The following is a 20143-nucleotide window of genomic DNA, read 5'->3' on the forward strand; positions in this document are numbered from 1 at the left end:
TATATATATATATATATATATATATATATATCCACAACCATGCTCGCCTCCAAACAGCATTGATTCTGGCTTGGGTAAAGTACTGTGACAACCCTTGAATCCCTGATGACATCCTGCAAAACTCTGATTGTGGCCTCCTTACTGGTGACTTATTTATATTTCTGACAAAAGAATTTGACCTCATTGACCACTGTCTTCTCCAAAATAAACTAAAATAAATTTGTATTAGTACAGACACCACTCCCTGATTATAATAGGATCCTCTCAATCAGAATCTACACCTGTTACCAAAGATGTACCATAAGGATTCATTATTGATACCCTCTTCTTCTACTCCATATTTATTACCAAACTTCTTTGACACCCCCTCATCTACTACTTATCTTTGATGCTGATGACATGCTCATTTACTTATCATAAAACTCTCACACCAACATTCATTGCCAAATCCAGATTGACTTACATGAGCTCTACCAATGGCTCATAAACTGTAAACTACTTCTCAACCTCAGCAAGACCAAAACTATGCTTTTTGGAACTCCAGAGAAAATTCACCAAGCACCTGATTCTTTAACTATCTTTGACTTCAACAAGCATTCATCAAGTGCCTGACTCTTTAACTATCTTTAACTTCAACAAACTTTCCATAGACACAATCTGCACCTTCAAATACCTAAACTTATGGCTTGATCAGTCACTACATTTCCATTTTCACATTGACGAAGTGACAGTCAAAATACACTACCTCCTCTTTTGGGCAAAAAAAGATCTCCCCTTTTCTATCCTAACCAGCCAGAGCAGCCATTGGCAAGTAGTTCTCCTTTCTCAGTTTGAACATGGGCATCCTATTTTCGCTTCTGTTTCTAAACATTTGCTACACTCTAGTCTATCTCTAAAAGTATCTGCTTACCCTTCCATGAGCATCCCCCTAGAAAAATCCAAATAGCTACCCATAAGACAAAGATCTAACTTACTCATCTCAACTCTACAATTTACTCAATCTCCACACATTTACTCCCTTTGCATTTATAGAAAAAAAATCCTCATACGTCCCTAGATACTACTCACAAGCCACACCAACTCTCATTACCCTAAAACCAAACTCCACAGCACTGCGCATGGTTTCTCCTCTCAGGTACTTAATCTTTGGCAAACTCCATATTGACAAAAGGAAATCAACATTTATTCAAAATTCAGAATGTAATTCAAAAGCAATTATTCATCCAAGCAAAACGCTCTTGCTTCAGCACAGGAAATATTACATAGCACACTCTTTCTCCTTTCTAAATATTTTCTCTTTCAAAATTTACTGAAGATCACTCCGCTTTAGAAACTAATGTATATATTGTACATTATTACACTGTGCTAGTTCACTAGACTATATATATATATATATATATATATATATATATATATATATATATATATATATATATATATACATTTTTCTACGTAAGTAGTCTGAACTACTGTGTTATTGTTTATATTTCTGTATTTTTTTACTTGTGAAATGTTTTGTATTTTAAGCAGGCTGAGCCTGAAAATGGTCACTATTGTCAAGCTTATTGGTTTGTGGGTAGGCTGGGCTCACAATCTTAGAATCAGAATTGCATAGATGTAAACTAGGATGCTGAGAGGGAGTACTAAGTTGACCTTTAAATGGAAATATCAGGAACAATTCAGGAAACTTGAGAGCTTTGCCCCATGGTGCAAGTTGCAAAATAACAGGCCAAATTGCCATGTTAAAGACACAAAGTTCTCAGAATATATCAAAATTGAGCTCAGAATCAGGACTGCTATAATGATACTACAAGGTTCTGCTGAATCTTTTTGTGGTACTATAGCCATTTACTGCATTGCTACAGAATGGGCTTCTGTGGAAAATAAAGGATGCCTGCAAATACACTTTCAAGGTAATACATTTTTATTTATTTATTTATTTATTTAACATTTGTTGACCGGGCTAAAATACAGGAAGTAATCACGGTCTGTGAAGTACTTACCCACTTTGATATAGCATCATCTATTGGGTGGAATGTGGTGCTTTACTTTAAGGAATTGATGCTGTTCTCCAATATGTGTTACAGCTCACTTTATATTGATGAATGTAAATATACCTATTTTGTCAAGTAATCTTCTATGAAAAGAAACAGTTTTTTTACTGATTAGTATTCACCAACCTCTGCTAATCATACTTAGATTAAAAAGTAGTAGATATCTTTGATGGCTTCAGATGAATTGAAATGCTGGCTCCTCTTCCTGGGGACACATGCATAGTCACTATATGGGAACAAAGCAACATGGTAATGTGGATGGGTTTCATGGTTATGGTATGAAAAAAACCCTATTGTAATTCTCAGACTCATAAATGTGAGCACTGGAATAACTAAAAAAGTCTGAAAATACAGGAGGATGACTAACATTAGCATTTCTGTTCTCCTTTAAAGCTGTTTATTGCAGGACACAAGCCCTGTGCACCTCCCACACCAGCCAAACACTCAAATAGCCATACCTTTGGGAAAGGGGAGTATTTCAAAAAATATCTATCTCAGATTTATCATATGTAAATTTGCATTTTTAGTTATTCGGTCTCACTGCTCCAAGACGTGTGCTAACGTGTCTCAGAACATCAAATGGTTGCCTTTGAAAAGCATGATAATCCAGCAACTATAAGTCTAGTGATGAATATGACACTGATTATGGATCACCAACAGCCTTCATCCATATTTAATACGATAAAAAGAGTATCCATGACATCTATAGATAGATCAACCACTTCTGCTTCTGGGGAAGGGGGAAGCTTGTATGCTACTAATTCTAAGGAGTAATATAACACGGCTTTGCAGACCGGCTGCCACAAGTGTTCTATGAAAAGAATGAAAAGTCCGCAAACATGTTTCAAGTGGTTTGACATTTTGTTGTACAGTTACCCATAATAAATGTTACTATACAGAGAGAAATCAGGAATGCTCCAATTCTGTCTCAAGGATATGAGTTTAGTTATAACAATATTGCAAAAAGATGGCAGCTTATTATACAGAGCCTTTCTTCTAGGAACTTTTATTCTAGGAAAGAACAGTTATTCATATATTAAAGAACTGTACTATGTGAACCCATAGAGACAATTCCAAACAAGCTATGTTCCAGAATGTAAGATGCTACACATAATGGACACCCAGAGACAGTGAAAATGAAGTCCTTTGCATTACCACCAGAGTGGAAAAAGCTGGAGGATCACATCAAGAACAGTAAACAAGGTTGAGTTCTAGGTCGCATATAACCAGAACAGGCCAAACTGTCACAGTTACAGGCAAGGCTCATAATGCTCATAGGTTCATAGCTAAGTAAAATGTTAACTGCCCTTACAGGCCATTTTAAGCCTAGCCAGTTTCCCTTCAAAGGTCAAAATCAAAATCTGTACCTTGTGTCTACAAGGTAAACACCTTACCATTATGCCAACATCCCAATCCCAATGGTCTTGAAGGGAAGCAATTGTGTCCCAAACGGACAATATTCCTGTAGAGGAATGGACTTCACTACACACAAGTCCTGCAGGTATAAGTGCCCACTGTCACTAACAACATATTTGCTTACTCATAAAAGGTAAAAATTGTAATGTGAACCCATCCCTACTTGGAATAAGGAATGAGTAATCTGTATAATCCACTAGCACAGCTATTTTGGTAATCAGCAAGGTTACAGTACCAGGAAGTTAATGCCAACTTACCACCCCCACAAATAAAATGATAAAAGAAATTACCAGTTCAGAGACCCTAATTACAGTCTTCCCAGGATAAGTAAGAATGAAAAGGGGATACCTGACTGCAGAATAGAGCAGAGAGATTCTACTCCCATGGAAGACTTAAACATCAGGATCCCTAATATCAGGCAGACAATCAAGGTAAATACCATGGCATGAATGAACTCCAATACTGTTAGGTCAACAGGTCCAGCATATAGCAGACATGCCTACTGAATGCAAAGTCCCATTCTACAAAAGAATGACACTGACAATCATTGCTGCCAAGGGAACTGCTTCTTCAGGTACAGGATTGTTCTCCAGAATGCCTCACCCATAGACAGCTAGTCTTGACATTAAATCAGGGAACGCCCTAAAACATGGGATTGGAGGGGCAGTTTCGAGTGACCTGAGAATAATGAGAAAGTCTTACTGTTAATGGAACAAAGTCTAACAGTAAGGGGTCTTCTAGATATCCAAAGGAAGTCTTTGCAAGTGGGTAATAACTATATGACCTCCTGCAGCAGAAGACAGCATATCATTGACCTTTAGCTGAACCTGACAAGTGGGCCCAAAGAAACCAAAATCCACTCTAAAAATGGCCAGGTACCCACCATTCAGACCCAGGGAATGAAAGGGCTGCTAAGTGAGATATCAGACCCCTAAGAGGCAACCATCCATCTGCAGGGATGAAAAAGCTGCAGATGGGAATAATGGCTCAGGTTTAGATGGAGAGACCATGAATCAGAGACGTCAGACTTAGGAATGACACGAAAGGGGGTTCAAATGTGCAAAGGCTATATCCTAGCCTTTTTGAAGACCATGTCAAAACCTATAAATTCAGGTGTGCCACAGCACAACAGAAAAGGAATCAGAATGAATACTTAGAGGAAACACTCAATTTTAATAATAGGCTTAGCCTGCACTCACACCCAAACAATCACTGCTAGAAGACTTGGTCCTCTGCCACAGACAGAACAACCTACAACAGAGCACACTCACGCAAGTTAAAGTCAGCAGCCATTGAGATGAAGCCAGAAGGATTCTTGCAAATAGAATAAGACCAAGGAAAATATACAGAGTCGCCATGGAAAGCCTCAAAGAAATTCCATGCAGGACAACCCACTGTCAATAACCATGAAATGGGCATGATCAGGGGAGTTCCCCCACTCAGGCTTTGGTTTCTGTTGCTGAGGCATGTGAAAGTTAAGGAGACTGAAAGATCTCAAAAGGTAATCCCCCCACTCAAATAGGGGTGATGCCCAACCAGCAACACAAAAGCAAACACGGTAAAAAACATAGAAGAAAGGGGAACAGACCATCACGAGAAAACCTGCTAATGAGCCCCCATCTACAACAAAGAATGAGAAAATGACCTTGTAGGAAAGAAATAGACGCAAACCAAGAAACAAACACAGCAGTTATCTCAGTGCATATGAAGGACTGAACTTTATCTTTTTCATGAAATACATGGCAGTGAAGCCTGGGCCTTATCAAACAGCTCTGCCACATCTCAGGAACTTATGTAGGCAGAAATGGAAGGAAGACAACCATTAGAAAAAGGAAAAATCAAGCAGATACAACAATAATTCGACTTATCACTGATAGATTTCTCCTCTGATGGAGCAAATCATTACAGATGTCCCAACCTAACAAACCAGACTAAACTCAGCCCAGAGTAGAAAAATACACTAAAGAGCATCTGTGGTTGCCCAAGTAATATAGTGGAGGGCATTAACAGGGAACATTGTATCTTGTGCTTAAGAAATTGACTGTACATCTTCTATTTTAGAACAGCCCCCCCCCACCCCCGGTAGGAGGGTGTCTTGCTTACAAATGAAGAAGTCATCAAGCTATCAGACCATCAGACAAGGTCAAAGAGAGCTCTTTCAAAAATTAAGAAAAAAACAAAACAAAAAAAAAAAAAACAAGGCCATCCCGAAGAGGGAGAAGACTTTTACCATTAGGTGTAGGTGCAATCCACAGCTCGTCGATTTGATCATATGTATCAAATCTATGCTACAAAGCTTAACCTGGAGACCAACCTGGCAGATGTCTTACTAGAGTCAAGATTTTGGGATGGCCTCCAGCTCTTCTAGTACCAGTTTCATGAAGAGGAAGAGAAATCTTGTCAGACAAAATACATATCTGAAAGTCCTGAGCTCCAGTGCAGCATATGACTATAATATCCTGCTTCATTCCCCAGAATCCCTGTCAACTGGCTGGAGGAAGTAAACAGACTGTGATCTCTGGGGTCACCATCATACAGGATGTCAGCCTTTGGATACTTAGATAATAAGTCACTGTAATTCACCAGATGTTAATACTAGGCATCCCTCTTCTTAATGACCATGGTAGTAACATCAAGGTGCTTCCAGACGTACAAAATAACATCTCTAAAGGTTGTCTGATGGCTTCTCAATCTAGGAAGAATATAAGGGAGGAGCATACAAGACTTCATATACAACAGGCACTCCCTAAAAAGGAAGTAATCTGAAGAGGATTTCAAGGAATGAGCTCCACAAAGATCTCATAGATGACATCTGTTTTTAAAGCAAGGATTACACCATTACTTACACTATCCAGAGGAGCAAAAAGGGGAGGGTGATTGTATTCTCTGAGGCAACTAAGTGAAAGATTAAGGTGTTCATTCTGTGTATGGCAGATTAGGAGCTATGTGTTAGTAGGACCTGATCTGAACCTAATGCTGCTACCAGACTTGAGTTCCTTAAGGATGAACTATTACCTCCACAACTCAAGCTTCTGATAAATGCCCAATCTCTTCATATTTGTCTGCACACCCTAGTACTGGCTCACTAATAGCAATTCCTCAGCAAGGAATTGCCTGCCCTGCTGAGCCTGGGGTAAAGTCTTTGAAAGCAAAACCACAATAATGAGTTCCTTTGATGTGCATAGAGTTGTCTTAGGGGGCTGCATCCCAAGATCAAGCAAAATAGTCATATAGGTTGAGTCAATTAATTAAAAAACATGGCACAAACACCTGAAATCACTTTGAGGATGGAAAGCTAGAGGAGCGTGTATCCCAGGCCTCTGTTTACTGCTAAAACTAAGGACAAGAACAGAATAATGTCCCTGTCAAGCAAGGATAGTCCTTTTCACTGCAAATTATAGCAGTCTGTGTGAAATGAACATTTACTTACCTTTAACAGGATGGACTTGGTCAATTCTCAAAATAAAATCTCTGTATCAGAAACTCTGGCACACCTAGCAGGCATTCAAAAGGACCCTCACATAAGTCTAGTGAGGAGCTACTTTTACAATTTCTTATAGGGTTCAGATGAGTTTTAGCTACTAAAGAAATATAGAAAGACACAGGATTTTTCACTGATGATAGCAAGGATCAAGATCTGAAATTTGTCAATGGGACAAAAGAAAAAAAATGTCAGCAGGGGACAAGAAATGCTATGCATTATGTGCATGACATCACAGCAAGCATGATCACAGGCATACCTCTGTCTCTAAGAGCACAGGAACTTTCAGAAAAACAATGACAATTGCTGACTGATGGATTGCATAAATTCTCTCGTCGCACTTATCTAAAAAAAGTCCTCAGTCTTAGAGCTAGTTTAGTTGAAAATGTCTAAAATGTTTTGTTTTTTTGAGACAGAGAAACAGTAGGTCAGAGACATAACTGGCTTAAACAGTGTGCCTAGGTCTACTGAGCTCTTTATATGAAGAGCAAAAGAAAAAAAATGGTCTCTGTAATGGCTAACCAATCAGGTGGCCAGATACACACCCTCCTACCCCAGCCATTCAATGGAAAAGAAAAAAAGTCTGTAATCAGGTACCTGGGGTTTCTAAAATGCAGGAACCTATTAGGTCCCATTTCAGCACCTGCCCTTGATGCACCTACCTCACATTTTATTAATGTAGCAAGCAGTACCTATAGTTTATACCCTGCACAGAGCACTATAATGCTCAAGTTTCAATTATGAAAAAAATAAATGTTTTAGTTTTAAACATTTGTAAACTGCTTGCTAAAAATATAGCAAGCAGTTGCTACAATTTAGACCACAAACTGATTGATAGGGTGCTCAGATTTGACCACAAATGCAATACCTGCTAGGTACTTGAGCTTTGGCCGGCTAAGATCTGCCTGCAATCAACTGGGCATATAAGCAAATTTAAGTACACTTTTATCTGCCCTTTTTTCATGTAGTACTGCATTTTATGTATTTTTGTTTCTCACTGAATATTAATTGACCTGAAAATTGTGGCTCTGTGTCTCTACAGAGAGCTTGTCTCTCTAGAAAGATCTTGTTAGACGTGTAGCCATTGAAAGCAGTGGGGGTAGTTTCACTTTGATATTCTGTGTTTTTGCTGATGGGCTGTCCTGCCTTATATAAGTGGTATATTTTGTTTTTTTTTTCTGCTAAATACTTGAGCTTTAACTGGCTAAGATCTGCCTGCAATCAAATGGATGTATAAGCGAATTTAAGTACACTTTTATCTGCACCTTTTTTTCAGATAGTACTGCATTTTATGTATTTTTATTTCTCACTGAATATTAATTGAACTGAAAAGTGTGGCTCTGTGTCTCTTGATAGAGCTTGTGTCTCTACAGAGATTTTGTTAGAAGTGTATCCATTGATAACAGTGGGGGGTAGTTTCACTTTGATAACCTGTGTTTTAGGTGAGGAGCTGTCCTGCCTTATATAAGTGGTGCATTTTGTTTTTTTTTCTGCTAAATACCTGAGCTTTGGCCAGCTAAGATCTGCTTGCAATCGACTGGATGTATAAGTGAATTTAAGTACACTTTTATCTGCACCTTTTTTCATATAGTACTGCATTTTATGTATTTTTATTTCTCACTGAATATTAATTGAACTGAAAATTGTGGCTCTATGTCTCTACAGAGAGCTTGTCTCTCTACAGAGTTCTTGTTAGAAGTGTGGCCATTGATAGCAGTGGGGGTAGTTTCACTTTGATATTCTCTGTTTTTGCTGAGGTGCTGTCCTGCCTTATATAAGTGGTATATTTTGTTTTGTTTTTTCTGCTAAATACTTGAGCTTTGGCCGGCTACGATCTGCCTGCAATCGACTGGATGTATAAGCAAATTTAAGTACACTTTTATCTGCACCTTTTTTCATATAGTACTGCATTTTATGTATTTTTGTTTCTCACAGAATATTAATTGAACTGAAAATTGTGGCTCTGTGTCTCTTGAGAGAGCTCGTGTCTCTACAGAGATCTTGTTAGAAGTGTAACCATTGATAGCAGTGGGGGTAGTTTCACTTTGATTTTCTGTGTTTTAGCTGAGGGGCTGTCCTGCCTTATATAAGTGGTACATTTTGTTTTTTATCTGCTAAATACTTGAGCTTGCAGGCTAGGATCTGCCTGCAATCAACTGGATGTATAAGCTAATTTAAGTACACTTATAGCTGTACTTTTTTCATATATTACTGCATTTTATGTATTTTTGTTTCTCACTGAATATTAACTGAACTGAAAATTGTGTCTCTGTGTCTCTACAGAGGGCTTGTCTCTCTAGAGAGATCTTGTTAGAAGTGTAGCCATTGCTAGAAGTGGGGGTAGTTTCACTTTGATAATCTGTGTTTTAGCTGAGGGGCTGTCCTGCCTTATATAAGTGGTACATTTTGTTTTTTGTTCTGCTTATTACTTGAGCTTTGGCTGGCTAAGATCTACTTGCAATCAACTGGATGTATAAGCAAATTTAAGTACACTTTTATCTGCACTTTTTTCATATAGTACTGCATTTTATGTATTTTTTTTCTCACTGAATATTAATTGATCTGAAAATTCTGTGTCTCTACAGAGAGCTTGCCTCTCTATAGTGATCTTGTTAGAAGTGTAGCCATTGATAGCAGTGGGGGGAAGTTTCAATTTATTATTCTGTGTTTTTGCTGAGGGGCTTTCCTGCCTTATATAAGTGGTACATTTTTTTTTTCTGCTAAATACTTGAGCTTTGGCCGGCTAAGATCTGCCTGCAATCAACTGGACATATAAGCGAATTTAAGTATACTTTTATCTGCACTTTTTTCATATAGCACTGCATTTTATGTATTTTTGTTTCTCACTGAATATTAATAGAACTGAAAATTGTGGCTTTGTGTCTCTACAGAGATCTTGTTAGAAGTGCAGCCATTGATAGCAGTGGGGGTAGTTTGACTTTGATATTCTGTGTTTTAGCTGAGGGGCTGTCCTGCCTTATATAAGTGGTACATTTTGTTTTTTTTCTGCTAAATACTTGAGCTTTGGCTGGCTATGATCTGCCTGCAATCAACTGGACGTACAAGTGAATTTAAGTGCACTTTTTTTCATAAAGTATGGCATTTTATATATTTTTGTTTTTCACTGAATATTAATTGAACTGAAAATTGTGGCTCTGTGTCTCTACAGAGAGCTTGTGTCTCTACAGAGATCTTGTTAGAAGTGTAGACATTTATAGCAGTGGGGGGTAGTTTCACTTTGATATTCTGTGTTTTAGCTGAGGGGCTCTCCTGCCTTATATAAGTGGTACATTTTGTTTTGTTTTCTGCTAAATACTTAAACTTTGGCTGGCTAATATCTACCTGCAATTAACTGGATGTATAAGTGAATTTAAGTACACTTTTATCTGCACTTTTTTATATAGTACTGCATTTTATGTATTTTTGTTTCTCACTGAATATTAATTGAAATGAAAATTGTGTCTCTGTGTCTCTTGAGAGAGCTTGTGTCTCTACAGAGATCTTTTTAGAAGTGTAGCCATTGATAGCAGTGGGGGGGGGGGGTAGTTTCACTTTGATATTCGGTGTTTTAGCTGAGGGACTGTCCTGCCTTATATAAGTGGTACATTTTGTTTTTTTCTGCTAAATACATGAGCTTTGGCCGGATAAGATCTGCCTGCAATCAACTGGATGTATAAGCGAATTTAAGTACACTGTTATCTCCACTTTTTTCATATAGTACTGCATTTTATGTATTTTTGTTTCTCACTGAATATTAATTGAACTGAAAATTGTGGCTCTGTGTTTTACAGAGAGCTTGTGTCTCTACAGAGATATTGTTAGACGTGTAGTCATTGATAGTAGTCGGGGTAGTTTCACTTTGATATTCTGTGTTTTAGCTGAGGGGCTGTCCTGCCTTATATAAGTGGTACATTTTGTTTTTCTTTTCCTATATACTTGAGCTTTGGCCGGCTAAAATCTGCCTTCAATCAACTGGATGTATAAGCGAATTTAAGTACACTTTTATCTGTACTTTTTTCATATATTACTGCACTTTATGTATTTTTGTTTCTCACTGAATATTAATTGAATTGAAAATTGTGGCTCTACAGAGATCTTGCTAGAAGTGTAGCCATTGATAACAGTGGGGGGTGGTTTCACTTTGATATTCTGTGTTTTAGCTAATGGCTGTCCTGCCTTATATAAGTAATACTTTTTTTTTTTTTCTGCTAATACTTGAGCTTTGGCCGGCTAAATTATGCCTGCAATCGACTGGACATATAAGCGAATGTAAGGACACTTTAGTCTGCATTTTTTTCAAATAGTACTGCATTTTATGCATTTTTGTTTCTCACTCAGTATTAATTGAACTGAAATTTGTGGCTCTGTGTCTCTTGAGAGAGCTTGCGTCTCTACAGAGATATTGTTAGAAGTGTAGCAATTGATAGCAGGTGGGGGTTGTTTCACTTTGATATTCTGTTTTAGCTGAGGGGCTGTCCTGCCTTATATAAGTGGTACATTGTTTTTTTTTCTGCTAAATACTTGAGCTTTGACCGGTTAAGATCTGCCTGCAATCAACTGGACGTAAAAGTGAATTTAAGTACACTTTTCTCTGCACTTTTTTCATATAGTACTGCATTTTATTTATTTTTGATTCTCACCGAATATTAATTGAACTGAAACTTGTGGCTCTGTCTCTACAGTTAGTCCCCCCCCCCCCCCCGCTCTTGTTTTGGTGTTAATCTTGGTGGTTTTGTATTTGGATACTCCTTCTGGGCTCATCTCATTTGCTCACTCAAATGAGTGCAGTGAGGTCATATTCTGATTTCAGGCACTCCTACTGTGTACAAAGAGAGCATTTAGGAAGGAAATAAATTCTAAGCTTGTTTCCTGCCTTTCCTGTAAGTACTCTAGTCCACATAAAGGTTTGCTGTATGCAGGACTATTTGTAAGCTTCTGAGCCCCCAAATCTTTCTGTGTTGGAGAGAAGCCTTTTAGCTTAATTTTGTTTCTTAGAACTAGCCAGTTTTTTTGTTTCAGCACTCAAATCTGTTTCTTTGACCTCAGCACTTGTTCAGAACTTGTTGTAAGCACTAAATAAGCTACAGATTACTACAGCACTCAACTTTCCTCACTTGTATAGAGGAAAGCAGTTTTTAGTACTTAATAAATAAGCACCTATCCTGGCATTTGTAACGGTCAGCACCTGGTGTTTTCTCCTGTCTACCTGATGAATCTTGGCATCTTGGGGCAATGCAGCAATTGCCTCATATACACAGACACCCTGTCCTCCTACCACCCAAAACTACAACTTGTGAGAGATGCACTTATATAGCCAAACTGGAAGCAAAGCTCTCTTCACCCAAGACTGGGCTAGACAGTCAAGAGGAGAAGGTAAAGACTTACACCACACCACACTCATCACATAGTCCCTCAAAACCTACACCACCAAAAGACACACATAGAAACAAAAAACACACACCTCATTCATGGCGGCTCTCAATAAAAACCTGCCCAAGCAAAAGGGACCTCCAAAGCAGAAATGCAAGAACACACCACCACCCCAACACAAACATAGCCCACAAACTCAGTGCGCCACTCAACCACAGCCCATAAGGCATAACAACGTACCCAACACTCTAGTCATAGGTGACTCTATAGTCAGGCACACTGATGTTCCACTCACCAGGCTAAACAAGGAGAAAGTTACCGTCAGCTGCCTGTCATGTGCCAGGATCCGCCACATAATGCACACACTCAGGTCACTCCGCAACAAGTACAAATATGACTCTGTCATTGTCCATGTTGGTGTGAGTGACCTGAGACATACCTCCCTGGACTACATGAAAAGAGACATGGAGGAGCTCTCCAATATTGTAGTCCATGCAGGCATGACCCTAGCCCTGAGTAGCATCCTGCCATCACCCAGAATGGCACCACAGTACAAGGACAAAATGATTGACTTCAACAATTAGCAAAGCTTCTGGTGTCATTCTAAGGGGATCCAGTATTCATCTGCCTGGGATGACATGATCGACATACTATGACGCTTTGCCAGATTTGGCCTGCACTTGTTGCCCTTGGGATTCCGGATACTGGCTAAGGCTCTTGCCACCCCTATAGTGCCTTTTTTAGGCAAGCTTCAAATGACAACTTCACCACCATAACAGGTACAAGCAAGCAAAATCTGAGGGTAATGCTACTCAATGCTAGAAGTCTAAACCTCAAAATGCACTCACTCGAGGCACTCCTCAAAATGGAGAACATCGACATCTGTGCAGAGACAGAGACCTGGTTCAAAGCTCCAGAGAGCACCACTGCATTACCATGCTATAATTCATACCACACCTTTCGGCCACCTAACCCTGACTGAAGCACTAAAGTGGAGGCGTGTCCATATTCATTAAGGATATCCACACCTCCAGGCTAGATGCACAGCATAATGCAGCCGAGATTATCCAAGTGCAACTAACTCCGGGCAAGACTGCAATCCAAATTGTAGCTTGCTACAGACCCCCCACCATGCCCCAGGATTCCCAGTCCTCATTTCTTGATACACTGGAAAATAATAGAATACAACCCAAAACCCTAATAATGGGTGATTTCAACTACCCCACCATTAACTGGGTAAACTACTCATGTACCAACTCTTTTGCTCAACATTTTCTGGAATTCATAAATCCCAATGCCTTGGATCAACTTATTCACACTCCCACCAGGGGCAGCAATATCCTAGACCTGGTCATTACCAATATGGGTGACCAGTGTTCCACACCAGAGGTCAATTCCTCGTTGGTCAGATCCGATCACAAACTAATCACCCTAGACATCCACATCCCACCCCCACCCCCCATTAGGAAAACCACTTCTCCAAAGCCAACTTTACATTTCTTAAGACAGAAGTGGCAAGCTTCATGACACCCATGCAGATGGACAGTAGAGGTATGACTGCTGAATCCTAAACAAATGCACTTTATAAGCACTTATACGAGTGCATGGATCGTGCTATGCCTAACAGAACCAAGATTCTATACTCCAAAAAAAGGAAGCCAATCTGGTGGTCCTCTGCCATAAACAAACTCTACAACAGAAGAAAGAAACTGTTGCAAAAAAGAGTAAAATCCCATGACTGGAGGAGCTCCCTGGTCAGCCTCAGTAAGAAGCTGAGATCCTTCAAAAAATCCTCCAAAGCTAGTTACAAAAACAAAATTGCCACTGACTCTAAAGACAACCACAAAGCATTCTATAGCTATGTCAAGAATCTCAATGGCAACACTCAGATCTGCTCTGTGTTACAGCACAATGGCACTAAATATACAGAACCAACTGATATTGACAACATCTGGCAGATAGGTTCAGTGCTAACTTTACCCCCCTCTCACCCCCTAGAGATCCATCTCTATATGGGAAGAATGCAACGTTCCTGTAATCATGGCTGCACAGGTAAAAAAAAAAACACTCTCCAAAGCCAAGAACACAGCATCCATGGGACCTGACAATATCCCAGGCTGTGTTCTACATGAACTACAGAACAAGCTGGCACCCCAACTAAGTACCATGTTCAATCATAGCCTCACCTCAGGCTTTGTGCCCACTGAATGGTGCACCATGACAGTTATCCCACTCCACAAAGGGGGAGCCATGACAGACCCTGGGAACTACCGCCCCATTAGCCTGACGAGCCTGGTCTGCAAGGCCATGGATCATATCATCATGGAACTCATAAACAAAGACATTGGTAATCTCCAAACTCTGGACTCCACCCGGTTCAGGATTATAAAATGAAGATCATCATGATAGACTTCTTTGAAGCAGACACCAAAGCCACAGATGAGGGTAAGGTGGTTCACACAGCCTATCTAGATCTCACCAATGCTTTCAACATCACCCCCCACTCTGGAATTATAGATAAATTCACTAAACTAGGTATAAATTTCTATGTCACAAGATGGGTTGCCAACTGGCTCATGGACAGAACCCACACTGTGAAAGTAACAGACTCCAAATCCAACTTCAGACCAGTGACAAGTGGAGTACCACAGGGTTCAGTCCTGGGTCCTCTCCTGTTTGGTATCTACTGCTCTGAAGTACAGGCTAATACAGAAGATCTTTGGCTAATGAAGTTTGCAGATGACTGCAAACTAGGAGCCATAATCAAAACTCCTAATGATGTGGACATCCTACAAAAGGGCCTCACTGAGACAAATGCCTGGTGTCAAAGCCATGGCCTGAAGCTCAATGCCAAAAAGTGCATTGTCATCTCCTTTGGTAAAATCTCTGTACCGATGAACTACCACATAGGTGGTAGTCTACTTAACACGAAAAGTGTGATAAGAGACCTTGAGACACAGGTGGACAGTAGTCTCTCCTTTGATAATCACATCACTACAATGGTGAGGAAATCCTTCAACATGGCCCACCTCATCACAAAAGGTTTTTCATCCAGAAAAAAATAGATCATTGTTCCCCTCTACTCATCACTCATTAGTCCCATTATACAGTACAACACCCCTTTTGGTATGTACCTCACAAGATATCTACAACAACTGGAGAGGCCACAGAAATACCTCACAAAGAGGATTACTGGCCTCAAACAGATGCCCTACGCAGACCGTCTCAAAAAACTCCAGCTTTACTCTGTCGCATATCGCCTACTCAGAGGCGATCTCTGCCTAACATACCAAGCTATGTCAAATGCAGAGCTGTTGGACATGCTCCACTTAAAGAAATCCCAATCCCTCCAAGCTACATGCTGTAGGGCCCTAAACCTTGTCACCACAATAAACAGAACATGCTGGAGGGATAGATTCCTGTCCCAGAAACATCACATACTCTGGAACAGACTACCTATCTATGTCAAACAGAGCTCCTCATTAGCACTCTTCAAGAAAATCTTGATGATTGGATGGGAAATAGGAAATTCACCCTGGGGATCACTTCTGTGGCTCTGCTTGACAGGGGCACAGGAAAATAATTTTCTTGGGTGGCGAAAGCCAGGGTACCTTTTTGGCTAGGCTTATATAGGCCCTAGGGCCAATAGCCTAGTACCTACCTATGAGCCTATGAACCAGCTTTTAAAAGCTGGTTTACACTAAAGATTGATTGGGATGATGGATTGTATGGTGGATCATGCTGCCTAACACTCTGCACCCAGGGCAATTGCCTCCTAGGGTTCTGAAGCTAGTTATCTGAGGACTGCATAGTATGTCTCTGAACTGAAATCTGTTATTTATGTCCTACAGGCTTTACACATCTTCCCATCCAAAAACACTGCTAAACAAAAATCAAAAGATACTTACTGCAGGCCTACTCATTTTAAGTTACTACTCCACTCTTATTCGATTGCTCTCTCCTGCTTTTCACTAATCAAAATATGGTGATCTGCTAATTACTCAGAATCTTTTTGATTCTTTGAATTTACATTCTGCTTATATGATACTTCAACCGATTCACCTTAACCCCAACATTAAATTAAATGATAGGTTGATTAACTTGAATTCCTACCCACTACTGAGGGATAAAGCTGTAGTAGACTTTCTTCCATTTAAACATGATTCACTCATTAACATGAAGAACAAATTAAATCTACCGCCCAAATATACAATTATTTTAAGACAATTAAAAGAGATGTGTTGCAAATTTTGGGATGGTATTAATATTTCAGATTCAGATATATCTACATATAAAACCTTATGGGATTTGTTGAAACTTAAAAGAAATTATCTCAAATGTGTATAAAATTATTATTTCTATTAAATGTAACAGAGAAGCTGTACATTCTAGCTACTGGACCAAACAGGATTCTACCATTACATCCAACAAAATTGCCCAGGCTATTCAGAAGTTCTCCAAATTTATTCCCCTTCAAAAACTAAGATATATGCAACTTATGATTCTAAATAACGCCTACTATACACCCCAAATTCTAAATAAGTTGTACCATGATACACCAACAAACTGCCAATTCTGTCCTTCGCAAGAGGCAGATATCATTCACATATTCTGGAGCTGTAAATGCTCATACAAGCTCTGGTGTGCCTTAAGGGTCAAGTTAGAAAAAATGGGATACGAAAAAACAACTTTATCATGGAAATTTGCTCTCCTACATATTCCCCCAACAGGATTTAGAAAGAAGCAAATACATCTTCTAATAACAATATTTATGTTAATAAAATAGTATATTACATTAAACTGGAAAAATAGGATTACACTGTCATGGGAAGGTTTTAGGCAGATAGCTAGAAAGCAAGTATTTGCACACAAATATCTATGGTATTCCATGAAGCAGCAACCCTTACAGAAGGATTTTTGGAAATTTTTATTGAATTATATTTTGACATGATATTATTGAAAATGTATGAGTTTTATTCAGTAAGATATAGATGAGATTTGTATATAGTTGTTATTAGTGTGTACTTATGTCTATGATCTAATAGAGATGTTTGTATGTTATTTTTCTAAAACTAATAAAGAGAATGTTAAAAAAAAATACAGTGATCTGCTACTTCATCTCTCGTATGTACATCTGTTACACATAATAAAACAGACTACTCAAAAACTAGTACAAACATTTTTAAGTCTTTGTTATGGAAAATTCATATCCTCTCTAACACAATGCAGTTTTGCAGTGCCTTAATTAATTTCATCAGTGGCATGATGACCTGAAAAGATAAAGGGAATTTTACCTAAAATTAACAATTAACTATGCTTGTGCAATATAACACTACCTGCTATGCTCTGGGAAATGCAGATTCACTTACTAAAGTGGCAGTTGTTCTTGTTTGAATTGCAATTGCACCCTCCTTTTACTTTGTGTTTACCTGTATAATTTTGAACAATTGCTGAAAATGGAATACTCACTCATTCATTCTAGTGTACACCCCATAACCTCTTCAGGGATGCAGGCGAGCCTATCCCAGCAGGAAAAGTGTCAATTAAGTTGAAAATTTTATCTGTAATTTACTTTTTTAATTTCAACACATGATGTTGTAACAACAATACTTAGTTATAAAAAATGTTTAGATTCCTGTGCAAAATTAATATGAGACAAAGTAGAATAATCTGATTGTTTGAAAGAAAAAATGTAGATTTATGATAATTAAAAGATAAATTTGAAACATTTTCAGTTAGTAAGAATATTTGATATTTGCCTTAAGGTAATGGGTAAGGCTCTTCAAGTTAACATGATGTTGTCAGCAAAATGCATTATCTTAGTATCATAATTATTTCCAATTTTAATTCCCTGGACAGACTGGGTGAATCTTATTTGAATAGCACAGATTTCAATGATGGTAGCAAATAAGAGGGAATAAACTTGATCAGGTATAAATGTGTACAGTTTTACACATGTTTTGTTATATTTATGAATTTGTTTAATTAAATTAATAAAGTAGATAGGAAAACCAAAGCATATAGTGTTTCAAATAAGTAAGACCAATTTAAAGCAACAAAAGTTTTTTCTTTATCGAGACTAATGAAATTTTCTTCTTTGTTATTATTGTTGCAAAATCAATCAGAGTTAATAGTCTTTTGATATCATCCTGAGTGTATCTTTTTGTGACAAAACCTATTTGGTAACCATTAATTAAGGATTTCCTGCAATTCTTTAATCTATCTATACAGATGGACATAAATATTTTGGAGTCTTGATTTAAAAGAACTATTGTTCTGTAGGCAAAATAAGAATATTTCCATGAAAGAGGGATAATTAAATGATTTTGGATTTCTAAAAAAATTGTGTAAAAATAGATAGCATAACACATCTAAAAATTTTACAAATTTCATTGATTAAACCATCTTGATAAACTCTGCTGAAGTAAATGTATTATTCTTGATATTTAAAGAAGCATAACAATCTTTAAAGTGAGATAGTATACACTGTCAGATATTGGCCAGGATTCACTAATCCTCTGTGTAAGACTAAATAAGTCTTACTCGGAAACTGCAGCCTAAGAGTATGATGTCAGCACGTCATGCATATTCATGATGGTGCGCTGACTCAACTCTAAGGCTAACACGGAGCGTGCATAAGTGCAGGGGGTGTATCAGACTGCCGAGCAGTCCAAATATCCACGCCCCTGCAAGTGCCTAAACTGCAAATGTCACCAGACATGAGCAAGTCCACTCAAATGTGTATATCCCCAGCATTACACTCCCCCACATTCTAAACCCCTGTACAAATATAATAAAATGTAAAACTTTTTTTTTGTTTCATTATTCCCGATATAGATGCATACTGCGGTGGTGGTGCTGTGGTAGCGTTGTCGCCTCACAGCAAGACGTTGTCCTGTTCGATTCTCAGCTAAAGCGTCTTCTGTGTGGAGACATGTGTGAATGGGCGTGAATGGGCGTACCTTCGTTGAAGGTTGTAGGTCAGGGCTGGCAACTCGGTACATAAAAATCTGCTGCCAATCATTAGCGGACTGGAGTTCCACTGTGGCGACCGCTAACCGGGAAAAGCCGAAAGATACAACAACAACAACAACATTCCCGATATAGCTGCCTGTATTTGCGCATGTGTGCGCGGGTTTGCCCATTGCTTAGCTACAGTTAGCAGTTTAGACATCGAAGAGGATAATAAACTACTTATATGCAAATTAAGCCAAATAGCAATAGCATAGTGGTAGAGCCTTCGCACAAAGAGGAGGCATTCCCGGTTCGAGTCCCACCACTCCCCTTCCCATTTTCTGTAGGAAATCTGTGCATAAAAATAATTCCTGACATTTACCTTTTAAATTTTAGTAAAATGCATTGAAATGGCCTATGTAGTAGCGAACGATATTTTATATATATAGAAGAAGGTGAAATGGTCATGCATACTGATAAATGCATAAGTAACGTATGTTAAGCAATGTGAAGCACTGCTAAGCAAAGTTTACTAGTATTCAGCAAACAGTTAAGTATAATTGCTCATAGCTTAGCACTGCTTTAACTACCGCAATGGCTTTGCATGGAGCTGCGCATCGCGCCAGCTAGCGCAAACACAACATGTTTGCGCGGAGCTGCTCACAGCGCTAAGTAGCACAACATCGGGTAACATCGGGCAATGTAGAGCAACGTCGAGCAACATCGAGCAACGTTGGGCAAAGTTGAGCAAAGTCGGCTAAACACAGCCACAACTCCTAGCCGGTCTGGCCAGTAGTAAAATAAAACGCAATGACAGGCCTTGAACCCGGAATACTGTGCACCATAATCATAGTATTAAACCACTAAG

The sequence above is a fragment of the Protopterus annectens genome, chromosome 4.part0 (assembly GCF_019279795.1).
Source record: "Protopterus annectens isolate FY-2018-M chromosome 4.part0, PAN1.0, whole genome shotgun sequence".
NCBI classification, from domain to species: Eukaryota; Metazoa; Chordata; order Ceratodontiformes; family Protopteridae; genus Protopterus; species Protopterus annectens.